The following is a 21,828-nucleotide window of genomic DNA, read 5'->3' on the forward strand; positions in this document are numbered from 1 at the left end:
GAGAGAGTGTAGACAGGGGTTTCCCCTCCCAATCAAACCACAGGGTTTCATCTAAGGAACGAAACATGGCAGTGTACCATGTAATGATGCGTATCTGCGACAGGTGGACTCTGAGGCGTAACGGGCCTATTATTGAAAGGGACGTTTTCAGACCCCCAGGGGGATTCTCTGGAGGGCTTTCTCAGGAGGAAATGCACATGGACGCACACACACACACACACACACACACACACACACACACACACACACACACACACACACACACACACACACACACACACACACACACACACACACACACACCCTAACCCTAAGCCCTCACATGTTGGATTTCATAGTTGACTGGCTTTGGATAATGACGTTTCCCCTGATGTAATTTAGATCCTGGTTTCCAGTCTGGTTTCAGTGGGTTTAGTAGTATTAACACACAATACATTTATTTACTACATCTTTAATGGAAGTGGCATTTTAAGCTCCATTTCACCCTCAAACCCCGAACAGACAGACAGTCAGATCACTGTTAGTATTGTTTTGAAAGAGAAGTCGGAAAGCCCAATGCTTTCATCATCTAACCTTACCATTATGACAGCTCCATGGACACACCAGTATATCATTACACCTCTCTCTCTCTCTCTCTCTCTCTCTCTCTCTCTGTCTCTGTCTCTGTCTCTCTCTGTCTGTCTCTCTCTCTCTCTCTCTCTGTCTCTCTCTCTCTCTCTGTCTCTCTCTCTCTCTCTCTCTCTCTGTCTCTCTCTGTCTCTCTCTCTCTCTCTCTCTCTCTCTCTGTCTCTCTCTCTCTCTCTCTCTCTCTCTCTGAAATAGAATGGTTGTAGTCAAGGAGGATATTCCGGTACTTAATTACAGACCCCAATAAACAAAGATAGTTTGTGTTAGAAAGGAAACTGAGTACTGTGGTTCTGCATCACAGTAAAAGTACACCTCTCACCAAAATGGTGGACACCTCAGTTTGTCTAATTACTTTTCTATCCACACATCTTTACAGTACCAACACTGTAGTTTATTAAACCTTTATTTAACTAGGCAAGTCAGTTAAGAACACATTCTTATTTACAATAACGGCCTACCGGGGAACAGTGCCTTGTTCAAGGGAAGAACAACAGATTTTTACCTTGTCAGCTCAGGGATTCAATCCAGCAACTATTCGGTTACTGGTCCAACGCTCTAACCACTAGGCTACCTGCCCCCCTGTAGTAAAACTATGGTAACCACAACTACCTTGTTTACCAGGCTACCGGTACCGTAGCTACAGCACAGTTCTGTTCTCTGAAATGCTGTTCTCTGAAATGCTGTGATCTGAAATGCTGTGATCTGAAATGCTGTTATCTGAAATGCTGTTATCTGAAATGCTGTTATCTGAAACGCTGTGCAGATACTGCTTTAGCACTGTGTTAGTACTGTTTTAGTACTGTTTTAGTACTGTGTTAGTACTGTTTTAGTACTGTGTTAGTACTGTGTTAGTACTGTGTTAGTATTGCTTTAGGACTGTGTTAGTACTGTGTTAGTACTGCTTTAGTACTGCGTTAGTACTGTGTTAGTACTGTGTTAGTACTGTTTTAGTACTGTTTTAGTACTGTGTTAGTACTGTTTTAGTACTGTGTTAGTACTGTGTTAGTACTGTGTTAGTATTGCTTTAGGACTGTGTTAGTACTGTGTTAGTACTGCTTTAGTACTGCATTAGTACTGCGTTAGTACTGTGTTAGTACTGTGTTAGTATTGCGTTAGTAATGCGTTAGTACTGTGTTAGTACTGTGTTAGTTCAAACCCTCTTCGACTTCATTATTATAATACGGTCCTTCCTGAAACAGACAGGGTGGCATCATCATCTGATGAAATCGGACCAATCAGAGCGTTTCCCTTCTGGACAATCAGCTGCCGGTCCCCTGGTAAACACTTTGAGACAAAGTGGAGATCCACTGATGATACAGAATCACACTTCTCCCTACAGGCCGCTCATCAGGGTCATGGTGGTTGTGAGAGGGAAGGATGGGGGGAAGGAATAAGAGCTCCTCGTGCAGGAGTCAGCTGAGGACTTCAGAAGAAGAGAGGAGAGAGAGAGAGAGAGAGAGAGAGAGAGAGGAGAGAGAGAGGAGAGCGAGAGAGAGAGAGAGAGAGAGAGAGAGAGGAGAGAGAGAGAGAGAGAGAGAGAGAGAGAGAGCAGGGGTTTAGCTCATGAGCTTTTCTTAGCTTGACATGAGACACATTAGAAAAGGCAGAAGTCTTTTTTAAACCAATGAACCCACTTCTAAGCAGACTTTTTCCTCCTTCTCAACTCAACAGTATCCAATCAGAGTGTTATCGCTGAGCCTTCAGATTAGGAGAATATATATTTCAATCAGTACCTTCACAATCAAAAGAAAACCCCATCCAAAAGTCATATACTTTATAGTGCTGTTCCTTACCCAGGGAGATCGTTTTACTGAAAGTAATGATGTGGCTGTCCTAAACTTTCCCATGTCTTTACATTGATGACTGCATGCTGAGCTGCTCTGTTGACCTCCAGCATTGTCTTTAATCACCTTGCTCTCATAACAATCATCTTTAATGTCTTAATAACTAGTGTGTGTGTGTGGTGTGTGTGTGTGTGTGTGTGGTGTGTGTGGTGTGTGTGTGTGTGTGTGTGTGTGTGTGTGTGTGTGTGTGTGTGTGTGTGTGTGTGTGTGTGTGTGTGTGTGTGTGTGTGTGTGTGTGTGTGTGGTGTGTGTGTGAAATCACAGACGTCCTTTAATCATCTTCCAATATAAATAGTGTGTATAGGTAATTAACATGGTGCCAAGTTGACTTGCACTCCGAGGCATGAATTAAAAACTCCCCAAAACACATCACATATCAGTTTAGAATGACGTGCTGCTGGCATCTTACAGACAGGCAGCAAACTGCTGGCATCTTACAGACAGGCAGCAAACTGCTGGCATCTTACAGACAGGCAGCAAACTGCTGTTATCTTACAGACAGGCAGCAAACTGCTGGCATCTTACAGACAGGCAGCAAACTGCTGGCATCTTACAGACAGGCAGCAAACTGCTGTTATCTTACAGACAGGCAGCAAACTGCTGTTACCTTACAGACAGGCAGCAAACTGCTGCATCTTACAGACAGGCAGCAAACTGCTGGCATCTTACAGACAGGCAGCAAACTACTGTTATCTTACAGACAGGCAGAAAACTGCATCTCACAGACAGGCAGCAAACTGCTGGCATCTTACAGACAGGCAGCAAACTGCTGCATCTTACAGACAGGCAGCAAACTGCTGGCATCTTACAGACAGGCAGCAAACTGCTGGCATCTTACAGACAGGCAGCAAACTGCTGCATCTTACAGACAGGCAGCAAACTGCTGGCATCTTATAGATAGGTAGCAAACTGCTGGCATCTTACAGACAGGCAGCAAACTGCTGCATCTTACAGACAGGCAGCAAACTGCTGGCATCTTACAGACAGGCAGCAAACTGCTGCATCTTACAGACAGGCAGCAAACTGCTGGCATCTTACAGACAGGCAGCAAACTGCTGTTATCTTACAGACAGGCAGCAAACTGCTTGCATCTTACAGACAGGCAGCAAACTGCTGCATCTTACAGACAGGCAGCAAACTGCTGTTATCTTACAGACAAGCAGCAAACTGCTGTTATCTTACAGACAGGCAGCAAACTGCTGTTATCTTACAGACAGGCAGCAAACTGCTGTTATCTTACAGACAGGCAGTAAACTGCTGGCATCTTACAGACAGGCAGCAAACTGCTGTTATCTTACAGACAGGCAGCAAACTGCTGTTATCTTACAGACAGGCAGCAAACTGCTGTTATCTTACAGACAGGCAGCAAACTGCTGTTATCTTACAGACAGGCAGCAAACTGCTGCATCTTACAGACAGGCATCAAACTGCTGTTATCTTACAGACAGGCAGCAAACTGCTGTTATCTTACAGACAGGCAGCAAACTGCTGTTATCTTACAGACAGGCAGCAAACTGCTGCATCTTACAGACAGGCAGCAAACTGCTGTTATCTTACAGACAGGCAGCAAACTGCTGTTATCTTACAGACAGGCAGCAAACTGCTGCATCTTACAGACAGGCAGCAAACTGCTGTTATGTTACAGACAGGCAGCAAACTGCTGTTATCTTACAGACAGGCAGCAAACTGCTGTTATCTTACAGACAGGCAGCAAACTGCTGTTATCTTACAGACAGGCAGCAATCTGCTGTTATCTTACAGACAGGCAGCAAACTGCTGTTATCTTACAGACAGGCAGCAAACTGCTGTTATCTTACAGACAGGCAGCAAACTGCTGTTATCTTACAGACAGGCAGCAAACTGCTGTTATCTTACAGACAGGCAGCAAACTGCTGGCATCTTATAGACAGGCAGCAAACTGCTGGCATCTTACAGACAGGCAGCAATCTGCTGTTATCTTACAGACAGGCAGCAAACTGCTGGCATCTTACAGACAGGCAGCAATCTGCTGTTATCTTACAGACAGGCAGCAAACTGCTGGCATCTTATAGACAGGCAGCAAACTGCTGGCATCTTATAGACAGGCAGCAATCTGCTGTTATCTTACAGACAGGCAGCAAACTGCTGTTATCTTACAGACAGGCAACAAACTGCTGTTATCTTATAGACAGGCAGCAAACTGCTGGCATCTTATAGACAGACAGGCAGCAATCTGCTGTTATCTTACAGACAGGCAGCAAACTGCTGTTATCTTACAGACAGGCAACAAACTGCTGTTATCTTACAGACAGGCAGCAAACTGCTGTTATTTTACAGACAGGCAGCAAACTGCTGGCATCTTACAGACAGGCAGCAAACCAACCAACTGCTGAAAGTTTAGACACAGATTTGATCATATACATCAAATAAACTGTTTCAATGATATATGTCTCTATAGGAGTTAGTTCTCCAGTCCTGTTCCTCTCTGTGACACAGCCAGACCATAATATGAGGCTTGGGGAGCCAATGCGGCCGTCTTGGGTTGGGTTAGTGACCGCGGACAAGCAGAGCCCTGGTTCATGGTGATTAGAACAAGCCACAGCTCGTAGATGACTTTCCTTTCATCACCCATGGTTACGGACAGGCCACTGAGCCGCTACCTTACACATGTTTTTCTCCTCCTCTTCACTGCACAGCTGATTCACATAATCAAAGATTGATGATGAGTTAGTTATTTAAATCAGCTGTGTAGTGCTAGGGCCCAGGACCGAGTTTGGGAAATTCTACACTTCACTGTCCTGTACTGAACGCACACACACATACGCACGCGTGCATGCACACACACACGCACGCGCGCACGCACACACGCACGCACGCACACACACACACACACACACACTCTCCTTCACTAGTCGTGCACACGTCTCACTGCCCCTCTGTCAAACCCCAACTGACAGCGTTGTTCCAACATTTCCACAACCCAGAGCTGGTCTGCTGTTAGTGCTGCCCCCATTGATCTCAGCTCTGTGAGTAGCCGTGCACGTTTCTCACTGCGCTTCTCATCAAATACTAAGTGACAACATTGTTCCAAAAACTCCACAACCCAGAGCTGGTCTGCCTGCCTGCCCCCATCCATTCCATGTTTTACCCAGCCTCAGCCTGAGAACACAACTTGAGGGAATAGAAACTTGCCAGGTGTGTTTTGAGGTTAGCAGTGATTTACATGGCCCTGCGTACAGATTCATTCCTCCAGGAACAAACATGGCTCTGTGTACCTTACCTGGTCTGAGATATTACTGCAAACCAGCTGAGGTGACCAACACACACACACAACACACACACACACAGCCCATGGAGATATACAGCACAACTCCCCACAACAGAAAGTCTTATTAGAAGACCAAAGGAATACCTAGGCCTATATGTTTATAAAGGAATACCTAGGCCTATATGTTTATAAAGGAATACCTAGGCCTATATATTTTATAAAGGAATACCTAGGCCTATATATTTTATAAAGGAATACCTAGGCCTATATATTTTATAAAGGAATACCTAGGCCTATATGTTTTATAAAGGAATACCTAGGCCTATATATTTTATAAAGGAATACCTAGGCCTATATATTTTATAAAGGAATACCTAGGCCTATATATTTTATAAAGGAATACCTAGGCCTATATGTTTATAAAGGAATACCTAGGCCTATATATTTTATAAAGGAATTTCTAGGCCTATATGTTTATAAAGGAATACCTAGGCCTATATATTTTATAAAGGAATACCTAGGGCTATATATTTTATAAAGGAATACCTAGGCCTATATGTTTATAAAGGAATACCTAGGCCTATATATTTTATAAAGGAATACCTAGGCCTATATGTTTTATAAAGGAATATCTAGGGCTATATATTTTATAAAGGAATACCTAGGCCTATATATGTTTATAAAGGAATACCTAGGCCTATATATTTTATAAAGGAATACCTAGGGCTATATATTTTATAAAGGAATACCTAGGCCTATATATGTTTATAAAGGAATACCTAGGCCTATATGTTTTATAAAGGAATATCTAGGGCTATATATTTTATAAAGGAATACCTAGGCCTATATGTTTTATAAAGGAATATCTAGGGCTATATATTTTATAAAGGAATACCTAGGCCTATATATGTTTATAAAGGAATACCTAGGCCTATATGTTTTATAAAGGAATATCTAGGGCTATATATTTTATAAAGGAATACCTAGGCCTATATATGTTTATAAAGGAATACCTAGGCCTATATGTTTATAAAGGAATACCTAGGCCTATATGTTTATAAAGGAATACCTAGGCCTATATATTTTATAAAGGAATACCTAGGCCTATATGTTTATAAAGGAATACCTAGGCCTTTATGTTTATAAAGGAATACCTAGGCCTATATGTTTTATAAAGGAATATCTAGGGCTATATATTTTATAAAGGAATACCTAGGCCTATATATGTTTATAAAGGAATACCTAGGCCTATATGTTTATAAAGGAATACCTAGGCCTATATGTTTTATAAAGGAATACCTAGGCCTATATATTTTATAAAGGAATACCTAGGCCTATATGTTTTATAAAGGAATACCTAGGCCTATATGTTTATAAAGGAATACCTAGGCCTATATATTTTATAAAGGAATACCTAGGCCTATATGTTTATAAAGGAATACCTAGGCCTATATGTTTATAAAGGAATACCTAGGCCTATATATTTTATAAAGGAATACCTAGGCCTATATGTTTATAAAGGAATACCTAGGCCTATATGTTTATAAAGGAATACCTAGGCCTATATATTTTATAAAGGAATACCTAGGCCTATATGTTTATAAAGGAATACCTAGGCCTATATGTTTATAAAGGAATACCTAGGCCTATATATTTAAGTGAGATATACCACAGATATTGTAACAATTAACAAAGGGCTCTGAAACTAATACTGTACCACTGCCAAGACCTCACAGAGTTGTAACTGTAAAAGCAGCAGTTTTAACAGGGGACCCAAGCAGAGTTCTGGATCTATCTGCAGAGCATGGCTCAGGACCAGAGCAGTCCAGACCAGGGAGTCACAGAGTAAAAGGTTTTCCAGGAGTAAGGCCAAGAGCATCAAAACAAACTCCAGGTTGGATTTCCTCTCTTGGGTTCGTTCAGCAGCATATTGTGAAGGTTAAATACATAGACATTTTAGTACATTGAATTGAAGCCTTGTAGGCTTTAATCTCACAACACAATCTAAACATTACATCAGACTGGTGTTGCTTCATAAGGCACTGACACACAAAACATGTTTCCAGGAAGATGTTGGACTTCTCAGAGCAGACTGTTTGTGACAACTCATAACTCAATGAAGGGGCAGTATAGAAATCCTGTTTGAATTGCACTTACTAACAAAATGCCAGTTCAGCTAAATGTGCACGTGAGATGGTCATTACATCATATTTACACAATGTACCAAACGGGAACGGTGCTACTCTGCCACAGTGATAAATAATGTTTAGTTGACAAGAGCACAAGTATTGCTTATGCTCATCGTCGTTGCCGGAGAGAAAGAACGGGTACAAGAGAGAGCGAACACATGCATGTAGTCTAGCTGGAACATTCCAATCACCTGAGCTACACTAGAACCTTCCATGTGGTCTTAATGGCTGATGTATTACCAGAGGAAGACAGAGAGGCTTGGCATCACACTCAGGTCCATAGCTACCCCCTCAGCCCCACTGCTCCTTCAGCCCCTGCCTGCGTCCCAAATGGCACCATGTTATCTATATAGCGCACCAGAACCTTGTTCAAAAGAAGTGCACTCACTGTATAAGGAATAGGATGCCACTTGGGACGCAGACCCTCCTCTCTGGTTGGCTTGCTGCCATGTGGCTCCATGGTGAAGACACTCCGCTGGTCACATGATACCCCCCTGGGTCTGCTTTACCAGTTTGTTATTCACAACCCTCCAGGAGAGGAGAGGGGAGGGGCTGAGAGGGGAGGGGAGGGGCTGAGAGGAGAGGGGCTGAGAGGAGAGGGGCTGAGAGGAAAGGGGAGGGGCTGAGAGGAGAGGGGAGGGACTGAGAGGAAAGGGGAGGGGCTGAGAGGAGAAGGGAGGGGCTGAGAGCAGAGGGGCTGAGGGCTGAGAGGAGAGGGGAGGGGCTGAGATGAGAGGGGCTGAGAGGAGAGGGGAGGGGCTGAGAGGAGAGGGGCTGAGAGGAGAGGGGAGGGGCTGAGAGGTGAGGGGAGGGGCTGAGCTGTATACCTGGGACCCAGTTTGACATAGGCCTTCAGCTGAAATGTTGTTACACTTCATATGATTTTTTATTTAACCTTTATTTAACTAGGCAGGTCAGTTAAGAATTCTTATTTACAATGACGGCCTACTTGTAAAGCCCCCCTGGCCAAACCCTCCCCTAACCCGGACGACGCTCGGCCAATTGTGCGCCGCCCTATGGGACTCCCAATCACAGCCAGTTGTGATAGAGCCCAGGATCAAACCTGGGTCTGTAGTGAAGCCTCAAGCACTGCGATGCAGAGCCTTAGACCGCTGCGCCACTCGGGAGGCCAAATGTGTGGAACTATTATGAGGGGAGAACAACTCATCTAAAAGGGTTATCTGGGAAAATATGATGAATGTATAAAAATGAGAGATGAAAATGTTGTAGCGCCTTACAATATACATCTGAACTGCATGCAACGTTATTTACTGTAGTACACCACAGCTTGATGCTCTTATAGGAACATGTCCACAACACATCTAAACTGCCACTAGGGGACCCCACTACCTTCATTACAGTAGCTACACATGGTCCTCCACTCTACTGCTCTAGTTGAAACATCCCTTCAGTTTTCTATTGCTTCCTAAACTATTTAGTCTGTCAGTCAGTTGAAGCATTTGGTGTAAAGACGAAAACCTCCACAGGACAAGTGCCAGGTGGGAAGTGTCAGTCAAGCGACACTGTCTTATACACCCCTTCTCTGTTTTGATAGATCCTCTCTGGTCTGGACCACGTTGGTCCGTGTGAGGAAATGGTAAAAAACTACTATTGGAAGGAGGTGAAGTGTATTGTGAGAGGTTTCGCTGAGAGATTTATTGCGAAAAGTCAAGATGGTTAACAGCAGGACGGCTTCACGCGCCAAATAGTACGATATTATTCGTTATGTTCGCTAAAGCCACCGCGTGTAAGGAGGGAGAGCTGGAGAGAGAGAGAGACGGTGTCGTCACCTGAGTGACAAGCAACAGCTGAATCCACACATCTGGAACCTCAGGAGTCGCGCGGCACACCAAATGACACCCACAATGGGGTGCGTCTTTACGTGCACGTTTTAACGAGCTAATGTCTCTTTTCTGGCTTAAAGTTTCACAGTTTAAGGTTCTGTAATGTTTTAATTACTAGGAATAAGCAATATGCAGTAGTTTATAACAACAACTTGTAGAGATTGTCAGAACTGTCATCCATTCATAGAAAAGAAGCACGAGTGACAGAAACACCATTTTCACGTCAGGGGGGGAATTACATGTGGGCCAGATCTGACTTCCACATTTCTATACTAAACAGGTCTGGAAGACAGCTGTATATTCAAACACATATTTCATGAAATGTGAAGGTAAAATAACATTAATCAGTAAAAGTATACTGGCTCGTGGGCTAGCCTAGATTCTCAACTCATAATTATAACAGTTAAATAATAGGCACAGTTTCAAACATCTTGCAACGTATATCTGGAGTTGAAATTGTAATTTCATGCAGTAGCAGCACAATTTCCAAGTATTGCAAAGTATGGTAAAGATTTAAATGGCAAGCTATTCCACTCACCGACAGACAGACAGACAGGTCCAAAAGTGATAGCTACTCACCAGAAAGGCTGATTGCGCGGAGGTATGGGAAGGGGTAAGGATATTCCGTTAACTGAGTAGAACAATATTCACGATTGTTGTCATCGGCGCCACTTTAAATAGCAGTGCTGCACATACAGTATTATGTTCTTCCGTCTCACCGTGAACTATTCGAAGTTCGAATGAATAGAATGCAAAGCCTTTTCAGAGCATCATATAGAGGGAAACGCCGTTAGAGTTTCACCACACAGACCAGCAGCGGCGTTGACTCAACAGCTCAGCTCGCGTTCTGGTGTTGGTACAGCACCGCAAGTTAAAGCGCAGAGAGACTCACGGGCAGCGAGATGACATTAACGCTGTACTCTCTGCCTATTGGCTTAAACAAGCAGCCCCACCAATCCCTCTAAAGGCTGACATTCTTGGCAGTCTGGAAAACACGGCTGGTTTCTCCCTCTCACTTTCCAGAAAGACCCAGTACACTGCACACACACAAGCACGTTGAATACCTTTATATGCGTAAATAGCATTTGGGCGTTTGGCTCTTAAATTGTTATTACATTATCCATGTTGGCAACATATGGGGAAGCGTCTATGGTAAAAATGAATGCTTTGGTTTTCAACCCTCCACGTGTTTATGGTGTCGTTTTGACACTGTTTATCTTCACTACAGATAGAAAGACTTCTATCTTCATGATTTGAGATAGACACTGAATAGACTCATATTTGACAATGTACACAATCAAATGATTTCAGATAAAGGACCTTACTCAGAGACAAGATATGTAGACATAACTTCCATGTAAACCTCAGATTGCCTTGGGGAACTTTAACCCCTCTTGGTGGTGGTGATGTGTGGAAGGATCTGTCTACAAGGCCACGCATGACAACCCTGTCTGTGTCTAACTGATACACTGTGTGCGTGTGTCTGTGTGTCTGTGTGTCTGTGTGTCTGTGTGTGTGTGTGTGTGTGTGTGTGTGCATTGACAACCCTGTTTGTGTCTTCCTGACATTGTGACACTCTGCCAGATCAGGTTTCACAGCATAGTCCTCCTCTCACACACACACACACACACACACACACACACACACACACACACACACACACACACACACACACACACACACACACACACACACACACACACACACACACACACACACACACACACACAGCTGAGGGGCCCCTGACCTAATTCACAGGGGTTGCCTGGCCTGCTGTCTATCTCTCTGCCAGGGCTCCCATATAAACTGTTCCACACCGGGCTCCTTTGTCATTGTGTTAGCAGTGAGAAGTGAAACCTCTCTCTCTTTAATCTGAGACGCTAATCTTTCTATTCACTCACCTGCTGCGGCCCCCGCCACAATCCCCATCCCCGCCTCGCCCTCGGAAACCAAGAGCCCCAGAGCCGGCCACGGGAACTTGATCAGCTTTAGTGTCCCGGTTGCACTCTTTATTTCCACCTGTTCTGTGGGCCTGTTCCCTGTTCTGCGCCCACACAGAGTTTGCATCCCAAATTACACCCTATTCCTTATGTAGTGCACTACTTTTAACCAGGGCTCACAGGGAACCTATTTAGTGAATAGGGTGAATTTGGGATGCACAGCAGAATAGGCCCCTGCACTGTGCTGTGTTAACAGGTCTTTGTGGTGTGGAGTGTCACAGACATCTGAAACAGTAATTCCATTTACTGAGAGGAGAGCATATAAAAGGTACTCCTATAGATTAGAGTATATTAAAGGTACGCGTATAGATTAGAGTATATTACAGGTACTCCTATAGATTAGAGTATATTAAAGGTACGCCTATAGATTAGAGTATATTAAAGGTACTCCTATAGATTAGAGTATATTAAAGGTACTCCTATAGATTAGAGTATATAAAAGGTACTCCTATAGATTAGAGTATATTAAAGGTACTCCTATAGATTAGAGTATATAAAAGGTACTCCTATAGATTAGAGTATATTAAAGGTACGCCTATAGATTAGAATATTTTAAAGGTACTCCCATAGAGTATATTATTTTAAAGGTACTCATATAGATTAGAGAATATTAAAGGTACGCCTATAGATTAGAGTATATTAAAGGTACTCCTATAGATTAGAGTATATTAAAGGTACGCCTATAGATTAGAGTATATTAAAGGTACTCCTATAGATTAGAGTATATTAAAGGTACTCCTATAGATTAGAGTATATAAAAGGTACTCCTATAGATTAGAGTATATTAAAGGTACTCCTATAGATTAGAGTATATAAAAGGTACTCCTATAGATTAGAGTATATTAAAGGTACGCCTATAGATTAGAATATTTTAAAGGTACTCCCATAGAGTATATTATTTTAAAGGTACTCATATAGATTAGAGAATATTAAAGGTACGCCTATAGATTAGAGTATATTAAAGGTACTCCTATAGATTAGAGTATATTAAGGTACGCCTATATATTAGAGTATATTAAAGGTATGCCTATAGATTAGAGTATATTAAAGGTACGCCTATAGATTAGAGTATATTAAAGGTACTCCTATAGATTAGAGTATATTAAAGGTACGCCTATAGATTAGAGTATATTAAAGGTACTCCTATAGATTAGAGAATATTAAAGGTACGCCTATAGATTAGAGTATATTACAGGTACTCCTATAGATTAGAGTATATAAAAGGTACTCCTATAGATTAGAGTATATTAAAGGTACGCCTATAGATTAGAATATTTTAAAGGTACTCCCATAGAGTATATTATTTTAAAGGTACTCATATAGATTAGAGAATATTAAAGGTACGCCTATAGATTAGAGTATATTAAAGGTACTCCTATAGATTAGAGTATATTAAAGGTACGCCTATAGATTAGAGTATATTAAAGGTACTCCTATAGATTAGAGTATATTAAAGGTACTCCTATAGATTAGAGTATATAAAAGGTACTCCTATAGATTAGAGTATATTAAAGGTACTCCTATAGATTAGAGTATATAAAAGGTACTCCTATAGATTAGAGTATATTAAAGGTACGCCTATAGATTAGAATATTTTAAAGGTACTCCCATAGAGTATATTATTTTAAAGGTACTCATATAGATTAGAGAATATTAAAGGTACGCCTATAGATTAGAGTATATTAAAGGTACTCCTATAGATTAGAGTATATTAAAGGTACGCCTATATATTAGAGTATATTAAAGGTATGCCTATAGATTAGAGTATATTAAAGGTACGCCTATAGATTAGAGTATATTAAAGGTACTCCTATAGATTAGAGTATATTAAAGGTACGCCTATAGATTAGAGTATATTAAAGGTACTCCTATAGATTAGAGAATATTAAAGGTACGCCTATAGATTAGAGTATATTACAGGTACTCCTATAGATTAGAGTATATTAAAGGTACGCCTATAGATTAGAGTATATTAAAGGTACGCCTATAGATTAGAGTATATTAAAGGTACTCCTATAGATTAGAGTATATTAAAGGTATGCCTATAGATTAGAGTATATTAAAGGTACGCCTATAGATTAGAATATTTTAAAGGTACTCCTATAGATTAGAGTATATTAAAGGTACGCCTATAGATTAGAGTATTTTAAAGGTACTCCCATAGAGTATATTATTTTAAAGGTACTCATATAGATTAGAGAATATTAAAGGTACGCCTATAGATTAGAGTATATTAAAGGTACTCCTATAGATTAGAGTATATTAAAGGTACACCTATAGATTAGAGTATTTTAAAGGTACTCCTATAGATTAGAGTATATTAATGGTACGCCTATAGATTAGAGTATATTAAACGTACTCCTATATATTCGAGTATATTAAAGGTACGCCTATAGATTAGAGTATATTAAAGGTACTCCTATAGATTCGAGTATATTAAAGGTACGCCTATAGATTAGAGTATATTACAGGTACTCCTATAGATTAGAGTATATTAAAGGTACGCCTATAGATTAGAGTATATTAAAGGTACCCCTTTAGATTAGAGTATATTAAAGGTACGCCTATAGATTAGAGTATATTAAAGGTACTCCTATAGATTAGAGTATATTAAAGGTACTCCTATAGATGAGAGTATATTAAAGGTACGCCTATATATTAGAGTATATTAAAGGTACTCCTATAGATTAGAGAATATTAAAGGTATGCCTATAGATTAGAGTATATAAAAGGTACTCCTATAGATTAGAGTATATTAAAGGTACTCCTATAGATTAGAGTATATAAAGGTACGCCTATAGATTAGAGTATATAAAAGGTACTCCAATAGATGAGAGTATATTAAAGGTACTCCTATAGATTAGAGTATATAAAGGTACGCCTATAGATTAGAGTATATAAAAGGTACTCCTATAGATGAGAGTATATTAAAGGTACTCCTATACATACAACCATAGAGGAAGCAAGGATCCACAATGTGGGGATAGCAGCACAATAGTCCTCTGGTTCAGGGAACTTTCCCCAATTGTCACACACACATACCCACACACACTCACACACACGCACCCACACCCACATTTCCCTGGCCAGCTACATTGATGTGGAATTGTTTGTTTTGTGATTGTGGTTTGGGGAACATCATTTATGAAAGGCAGGAAGCCACGAGGAAAAGTCAACCTGTGGATATCTGATCAGTCAGCCTCTAGTAAAAGGGAAAGGGAGAGGTGGAGGAACAGGGAGTGGAAGAGTCAGGGAGAGGGAGAGCGAGCGAGAGAGACAAGGATAGTGAGAGGTAGAGGTAGAGGGAGAGAGATAAAGGTGAAAAGCGAGAGAGAGGGAGAGGAACGTGGCGTCTGATTTTGTACCCACTTCTCTCTGTGTGCAACAGGATCTGTTCACTTCATTAAGTCAACACACATCATAAATGTGACTAATGCATTACTGGGGTTTGTTGGATACTTAACCTCTGAACCTTAACCTCAACCTGACGTTGGTTGTCTGACTCGAAATTGACCCAGGTCGTGACCCACTAACAAAGATTCACCCTCTCTTTTCTCCTCCACGTGAAAGCCATGGTATGTGGATCCAGGTTTGGCCGGCACACCGAAACCAAAGCTGTCCATCATGTTCGGAGATTCTGAGATTCTGGTGTCCCGAAGCTCCTTGTGGTCTTCAGTGGAAACACATACCGAGAATCATAGGGATTTCATAAACACCAGATAGGATTTGGATAGCAGGCCCGGTCATGGTTGTTATCTATCATAATTCCAAAGAGTTCTTGTGAATTTTCTCATGTCATCTCTTTTTCTTATTGTGCCATCAGTTTTTATCGAAGTCAGAGAGAGAGAGAGAGAGAGAGAGAGAGAGAGAGAGAGAGAGAGAGAGAGAGAGAGAGAGAGAGAGAGAGCACCCAAGCATCTGAGGCTCTCCAACTGCACCGGCTTTAGTTTCAATACAATCAAATCAAATCACATGTTATTGGTCACATACACATGTATTGCAGATGTTATTGGTCACATACACATGTATTGCAGATGTTATTGGTCACATACACATGTATTGCAGATGTTATTGCGGGTGTAACGAAATGCTTGTGTAAGTAAAATTTAACAATTTCACAACAATAGACACAAATCTAAAGTAGAGAAATGGAATTAAGAATATATAAATATATATAATACGAGCAATGTCAGAGTGGTGTTTACAGTTGATGTTATTCTTTAATAACGCTGACCCCAAAGCAAATCAGGGGGAGGAAAATAGGTTTAGTCAAAGAGAATAAATCATAGATGTTGTAGATGGTCATTCCTTCCCTGTCCTCAGCGATTCCCTCGCAGTGATTGTTTCAAGTGAACAGGATGTAGTTTATAACTCAGCCCCGCCTTTTTTTATTTTACCTTTGTTTAACTAGGCAAGTCAGTTAAGAACAAATATTTCGTTTCAGTGACAGCAGGTTAACTGCCTCGTTCAGGGGCAGAACGACAGAATTTTTACCTTGTCAGCTCAGGGATTCGATCTTGCAACCTTTTGGTTACTAGTCCAACGCTCTAACCACTAGGCTACCTGCTGCCCTTAGCCTATGGTTGACCAATTAGAATTCCTTGAAATAAAACTGGGCCAATGGCCAAATAACAAGTATCCTATTTCAGGCTCTCTGCATAGACCAATTCCTCCCATGTCTCTGACCCATTGATCAATAATTCCCTATTACAGAAAAAGCACTATTTCCATTGATCGTTAGTACTCTATTGACTCTCGTCCTCTGCGTTGTGTATTTATCTTCAAAATATTCTTACAGCGGCATAGACTAAGATACAGTAGAATAGAATACAGTATATACATATGAGATGAGTAATGCAAGATATGTAAACATTATTAAAGTGACTAGTGTTCCGTTATTAAAGTGGCCAGTGATTTCTAGTCTATGTATATAGGCAGCAGCCTCTAACCAGATGTCAAATGGACCATCCTCAGGACCAGACAACCACAGGTATTTCATAAGACAGCGTCTCTTTATGTTGGCAGGAGGAAGTTTATCCATTGTTCAAGACTCTACTCTGTTGAAGTGCTGTTGTCCTTTGTGTTCTGATAACAGTGCTTACCTATGCAGGGCAGGTACTGTATATCTAGTGTTATAGAGGGGCGGACTGGGATCAGAAATCACCCCTGCCATCTTTCTAACACATCAGCCCATTTTGGTCCTCGAAGCCCCCATTATTAGACAGACATTTAGCATTTTGTGCAAAAATTCTAAATTGAAATGGACCAGCCCGTCTGGCATTTGCCCAAAATCCCCTGTGTCCAGTCTGCCCCCGGTGTTGTAGCTTCCCTGTACTGTATTGCAACACACCCAGTTGGAATAAACCGACCTGAACATCCATACTGACACGTTTGAGAAGCTGTTAGAAGTGCTCTCATGTCACAGGCATGATGCGGGGACTTGACTGTCATACAGTCATTTGACGTTTGAGAAGCTGTTAGAAGGGCTCTCATGTCACAGGCATGATGCGGGGACTTGACCGTCATACAGTCATTTTGATGACTGGTTCAGGGTCAGCTACTTCAGGTGTTTATGAGAGGAAAGAGAAACATAATGATTGGACTATAATACAATGTTTCCTCATTTCTGGAATTCCAGACAGTGGATACTTACCCCCTACTGTCACACACGCACACACACGCACACACACACACACACACACACACACACACACACACACACACACACACACACACACACACACACACACACCACAGGTTTCTGACAGGAGTGAGTGCTCTGGTTAAATGTTAATCCTTCCAGGGAGATTGGATTCTCAAGGCCCCCCACTGAGTCAGCTCTCAAGCAAACATGGAGTAATTAGACTGAGACACACTGCATCCGGAACACACACACATCCTTACCTCCTACCTTCAACAGGACCGGACCCATTACATTGCACACATACCTGAGGACTTTGTACACCACTTGAACCACTGCTCTACACACGCTGCTTGTCTTTCCAGTTCTTTGGCCCTATTAGCTGAACTCTAGGAGCTTTAGGGAGTTCTAATTGAGTGGACGGAAGTCCCATGCTGTTACTATAGAATTGGAATTAGAATCCTTCTGATTCCATGGCTGTTGTCCCTGTGGCTGAGGTCTGGCTGGGATTGATTGCTAGGATTGGCTGTCACTCCCCTGACAGAAGACAATAGCACGCCATGTCACTCACAGACCTGAATAATACACCTTCACTTCTGTTACTTCTCACAGACCTGAATAATACACCTTCACTTCTGTTACTTCTCACAGACCTGGACAATACACCTTCACTTCTGTTACTTCTCACAGACCTGGACAATACACCTTCACTTCTGTTACTTCTCACAGACCTGGACAATACACCTTCACTTCTGTTACATAAAGGACTTTCTGGTGGTCTACCTTTACATGTCAGAAAACCCACAGAGAATATTAATGAGCTACACATGACACATTCTATATACTGCTACGTTGTTTTATTGAAATGGGTTTCAATGTACTGATACCTATTCTGATCATTAACAAGAAACAAGACATTTAAGGAAATGGCTTTTGGACCACTTTTAAATGCTTGAAAATAACATATTTGTGTCTTATTCTCAAACCATGCATGTTAACAGGTGGGACATGTACCTGTACTGTATTGTAGGCAGTACTAAAAGGTAGTATCTCATTGGATCGTCTCTAGAAAAAGATAATCTTAACCATCATATGGAGGTCATGAACTGCCCCTTATCAAGACATAGGAATGGAATGTTCTGAGTCTAACTATTAAAACACTATCAAACCCAATGTGTAGATACAGGCCTGATTCAAACCCAATGTGTACATACAGGCCTGATTCAAACCCAATGTGTAGATACAGGCCTGATTCAAACCCAATGTGAAGATACAGGCCTGATTCAAACCCAATGTGTAGATACAGGCCTGTTTCAAACCCAATGTGAAGATACAGGCCTGATTCAAACCCAGTGTGTAGATACAGGCCTGATTCAAACCCAGTGTGTAGATACAAGCCTGATTCAAGTGCTGTTTGTTCTACACAGTCACAGTGTAGTACAGTTGAAATGGAACAGCACTCCATACCTAATGGAATAACACACACACACACACACACACACACACACACACACACACACCACACACGCACGCACGCACGCACGCACGCACGCATGCGCACACGCACGCACAAACAACAGTGTGGGAATGTTATTTTATGATGTGGTGAAGCTCTGTAGCCCATGGTCACGCATGTTTTCATCTCTTTCATTCCAGGCGTCTTTCTTTAGGCCTACGGAGCGCTAGCAAGAGAGCCTTGGGGCGTTGTGCCTCTCTGCAATGTGTAACTGGAAACTCTGGGTAGAATTGACCTCTTAGAGCTGATCTAGGAACAGCTTTTCCTTTCGCCAAACCTTAGGGCAACCAATTGGGTCGGAATGACAAAATTGGTCTTGGATCAGTGTTTAAGGAAGATGTCCTCTTTCTCCCTAACAGCTTATCGCTTTGTGACACCCACTTCCTGTTCCTGTAACGTTGACCTCAGCCCTATTGGTTAATGTTAAACCACTAACTTACCCTTTTCATTATAGTTTGTAATCGTTAAGCCCAATGCTAACCTAAAGAGCTGTGTGTGGGTGTTTTGGCATTTCCCTAAAAGCGTAAATCAAATTGAATGACGGTTGGTTGGATGCTTGGGATACATAAACCCCACAGTCAGTAAAGTTGAATTAGGCAGAGAAATTTGAGGGATTTGAAGTGAGGTAGTAAAGTAAAATCTAAACGTTGTGTGTGAGTGTTTTAGTAATTCATTCTTGGTTTTCTTGGAGGACTCCACCATGCATTAGTTTGAGTGGAGTAGAGTGAGTGAGGGAGGGAAAAGGAGGGGACCCTCTGAGGGGAAATCTGAAGGACAAACAAAGGCATGATGATGAGAAAGACTCCTTGCTGTCCCCAGTCCACCTGGCCATGCTGCTGCTCCAGTTTCAACTGTTCTGCCTGCGGCTACGGAACCCTGACCTGTTCACCGGACGTGCTTGTTGCACCCTCGACAATTACTATGATTATTATTATTTGACCATGCTGGTCATTTACGAACATTTTAACATCTTGACCATGTTCTGTTATAATATCCACCCGGCACAGCCAGAAGAGGACTGGCCACCCCTCATAGCCTGGTTCCTCTCTAGGTTTCTTCCTAGGTTTTTGGCCTTTCTCAGGAGTTTTTCCTAGGGAGTTTTTCCCAGCCACTGTGCTTCTTTCACATGCATTGCTTGCTGTTTGGGGTTTTAGGCTGGGTTTCTGTACAGCACTTTGAGATTTCAGCTGATGTACGAAGGGCTATATAAATAAATTTGATTTGATTTGATTTGATTTGCATTTAGAGAAAACACAAATACAGGGAACAGGCCTCAGTAGTAGTTTGTCCTTCCTGGTGGACCTGTGTTCAAGAAGTATTTGTTTTCTTAAATACTTTAGCTGTTCTTAATTGAGCTTGCCTGGCCCAAATAAACCAATGGAACAGATCCAAAAGTGCAAACCTCACCTGTCAGTCACTCTAGACAGGCTCAAACAAAACACTTAAAGTGTTTGAGAGAAAACACATACTTTTTGAACCCAGATCTGCTTCCTGGTAGCCTGGCTTCTCTCCAAAATTCATCACAGGACCAATGAACTGTCCAAAGACTGTGTACCGCACCAGCTGTACCTGTATCAGTAAGATTTCACTTCTTGTTCATTCGTCCAAGTCTCCCTACTCCTTAGACATTTTTGTTTGATATTCTGTAAACCTTCACCAAATATGAGATTGCTGAATTAGTCATTTTAGTATTATAACGTTAATAGCAGATGTTAGAACGCTCCCATCCTCCCATCCTCCCATCCTCCTCGTCCCATTCTCAGTCCTCAGGGCCGGAACACAACCTGAGCCACGGTTACCATGGGAGTGACCGACGGTAGTCCTCTTCTCTCAGGGGAAGGAGGGAAGAAGCTCACCTCTCTTAGCAGGGGACTGGAATGAAATAGTATTTTAAAGAGGGAAGGGGGGGTGATTTCCCCTCTCTGGGTGGGTGAGTGGCTGGAAGGAGGGAAGGGGAGACTCACCTCTCTCGGTAGGGGACTGACTGCACTGGCTGCTGGGAGGAAGTGTCTGACAGCACGTAGCTCCTGGGTCACTCTGTGGAATGCCACAGACACCCAAGGGCTAAGTAAGCCAAGTGCAAGACAAGGGGAGGAGGGAAGGAGGGAGGGACAGAGGGGGAGGAGTGAGCGGAGAGGGTAGAAAACGAGGGAGAGAGAGAGAGAAAGATGATGTGAGGGGAAAGGGGAAACAGAAAGAGAGTAGGAAAAAAGGAAGCAGCAAGGTCTGGGATGCTCTCTCTCTCTCTTTCGCTCTGGGAGGGCTGAGAACAAATCGTTTTGACAGTCACCAGAAATACATTTTCCTGACAACTCTTAAACAACTGCAGCCAAATGTATCCCCTCCCTCCCTCCCTCCCTCCCTCCCTCCCTCCCTCCCTCCCTCCCTCCCTCTAGTCTCTAACCTTATGTGAAGAAGTAGGGGAGCAGTCTACACAAATATTTTATTTGGGATCTCACTGGGAGTCTCCTCAGGAGGACTGGTCTATATATTCAATTAACATTTTACTGCAGTGGGCTAAATCAGGGTCGCACAGAGTCATTCTGGGTGTTCTTCAAACAAATCTACTTTGAAACAAAAGTATACACCTCACACACCTGGTTATGGGCTTAAACAAAAGAAGACACCTGTATCATGTCAGATATAGAGTTGAAATGTATTATATTTTGAATTTGCGTCCCAATATTACACTTTATGTACATCACAGAAGACTGAAATATAGCAGAACTGTTTGACGTAGGAACACCGGGTTTTGTAAATGGTTTTTAAATAATGTTTATTAATTATGAAATTATGAAAATATTAAGAACATTCCACCCATGAGGCCACTAGACGGCGATTTGGTCATTTGACTAGAAGAAAGGGGTACGATTTGAGGGCTGAGATTTGGCTGGAGATTCAGTAATGGCTCGTGAGAATA

At 42.0% G+C, this 21,828-nt stretch overlaps 1 protein-coding gene across 2 annotated transcripts in view; it reads right to left on the bottom strand.

The window, feature by feature from the left end:
- The window catches only part of LOC115188431 (prickle-like protein 1), a 45,169-nt gene extending 34,513 nt beyond the window's left edge, over nucleotides 1-10,656 (bottom strand). The window contains exon 1 of one of the 2 annotated variants that reach the window (XM_029747281.1): nucleotides 10,331-10,656. The gene's annotated coding sequence lies outside the window, so the exon portion shown is untranslated. Of the gene's footprint in view, nucleotides 1-1,236; nucleotides 1,468-10,330 lie in introns of those variants that run through there. The other variant, XM_029747282.1, reaches the window with a different exon arrangement.
- Between the last annotated feature and the right edge of the window lie 11,172 nt (nucleotides 10,657-21,828).

The sequence above is a fragment of the Salmo trutta genome, unplaced genomic scaffold (genome assembly GCF_901001165.1).
Source record: "Salmo trutta unplaced genomic scaffold, fSalTru1.1, whole genome shotgun sequence".
In the NCBI taxonomy this organism is placed as follows: domain Eukaryota; kingdom Metazoa; phylum Chordata; class Actinopteri; order Salmoniformes; family Salmonidae; genus Salmo; species Salmo trutta.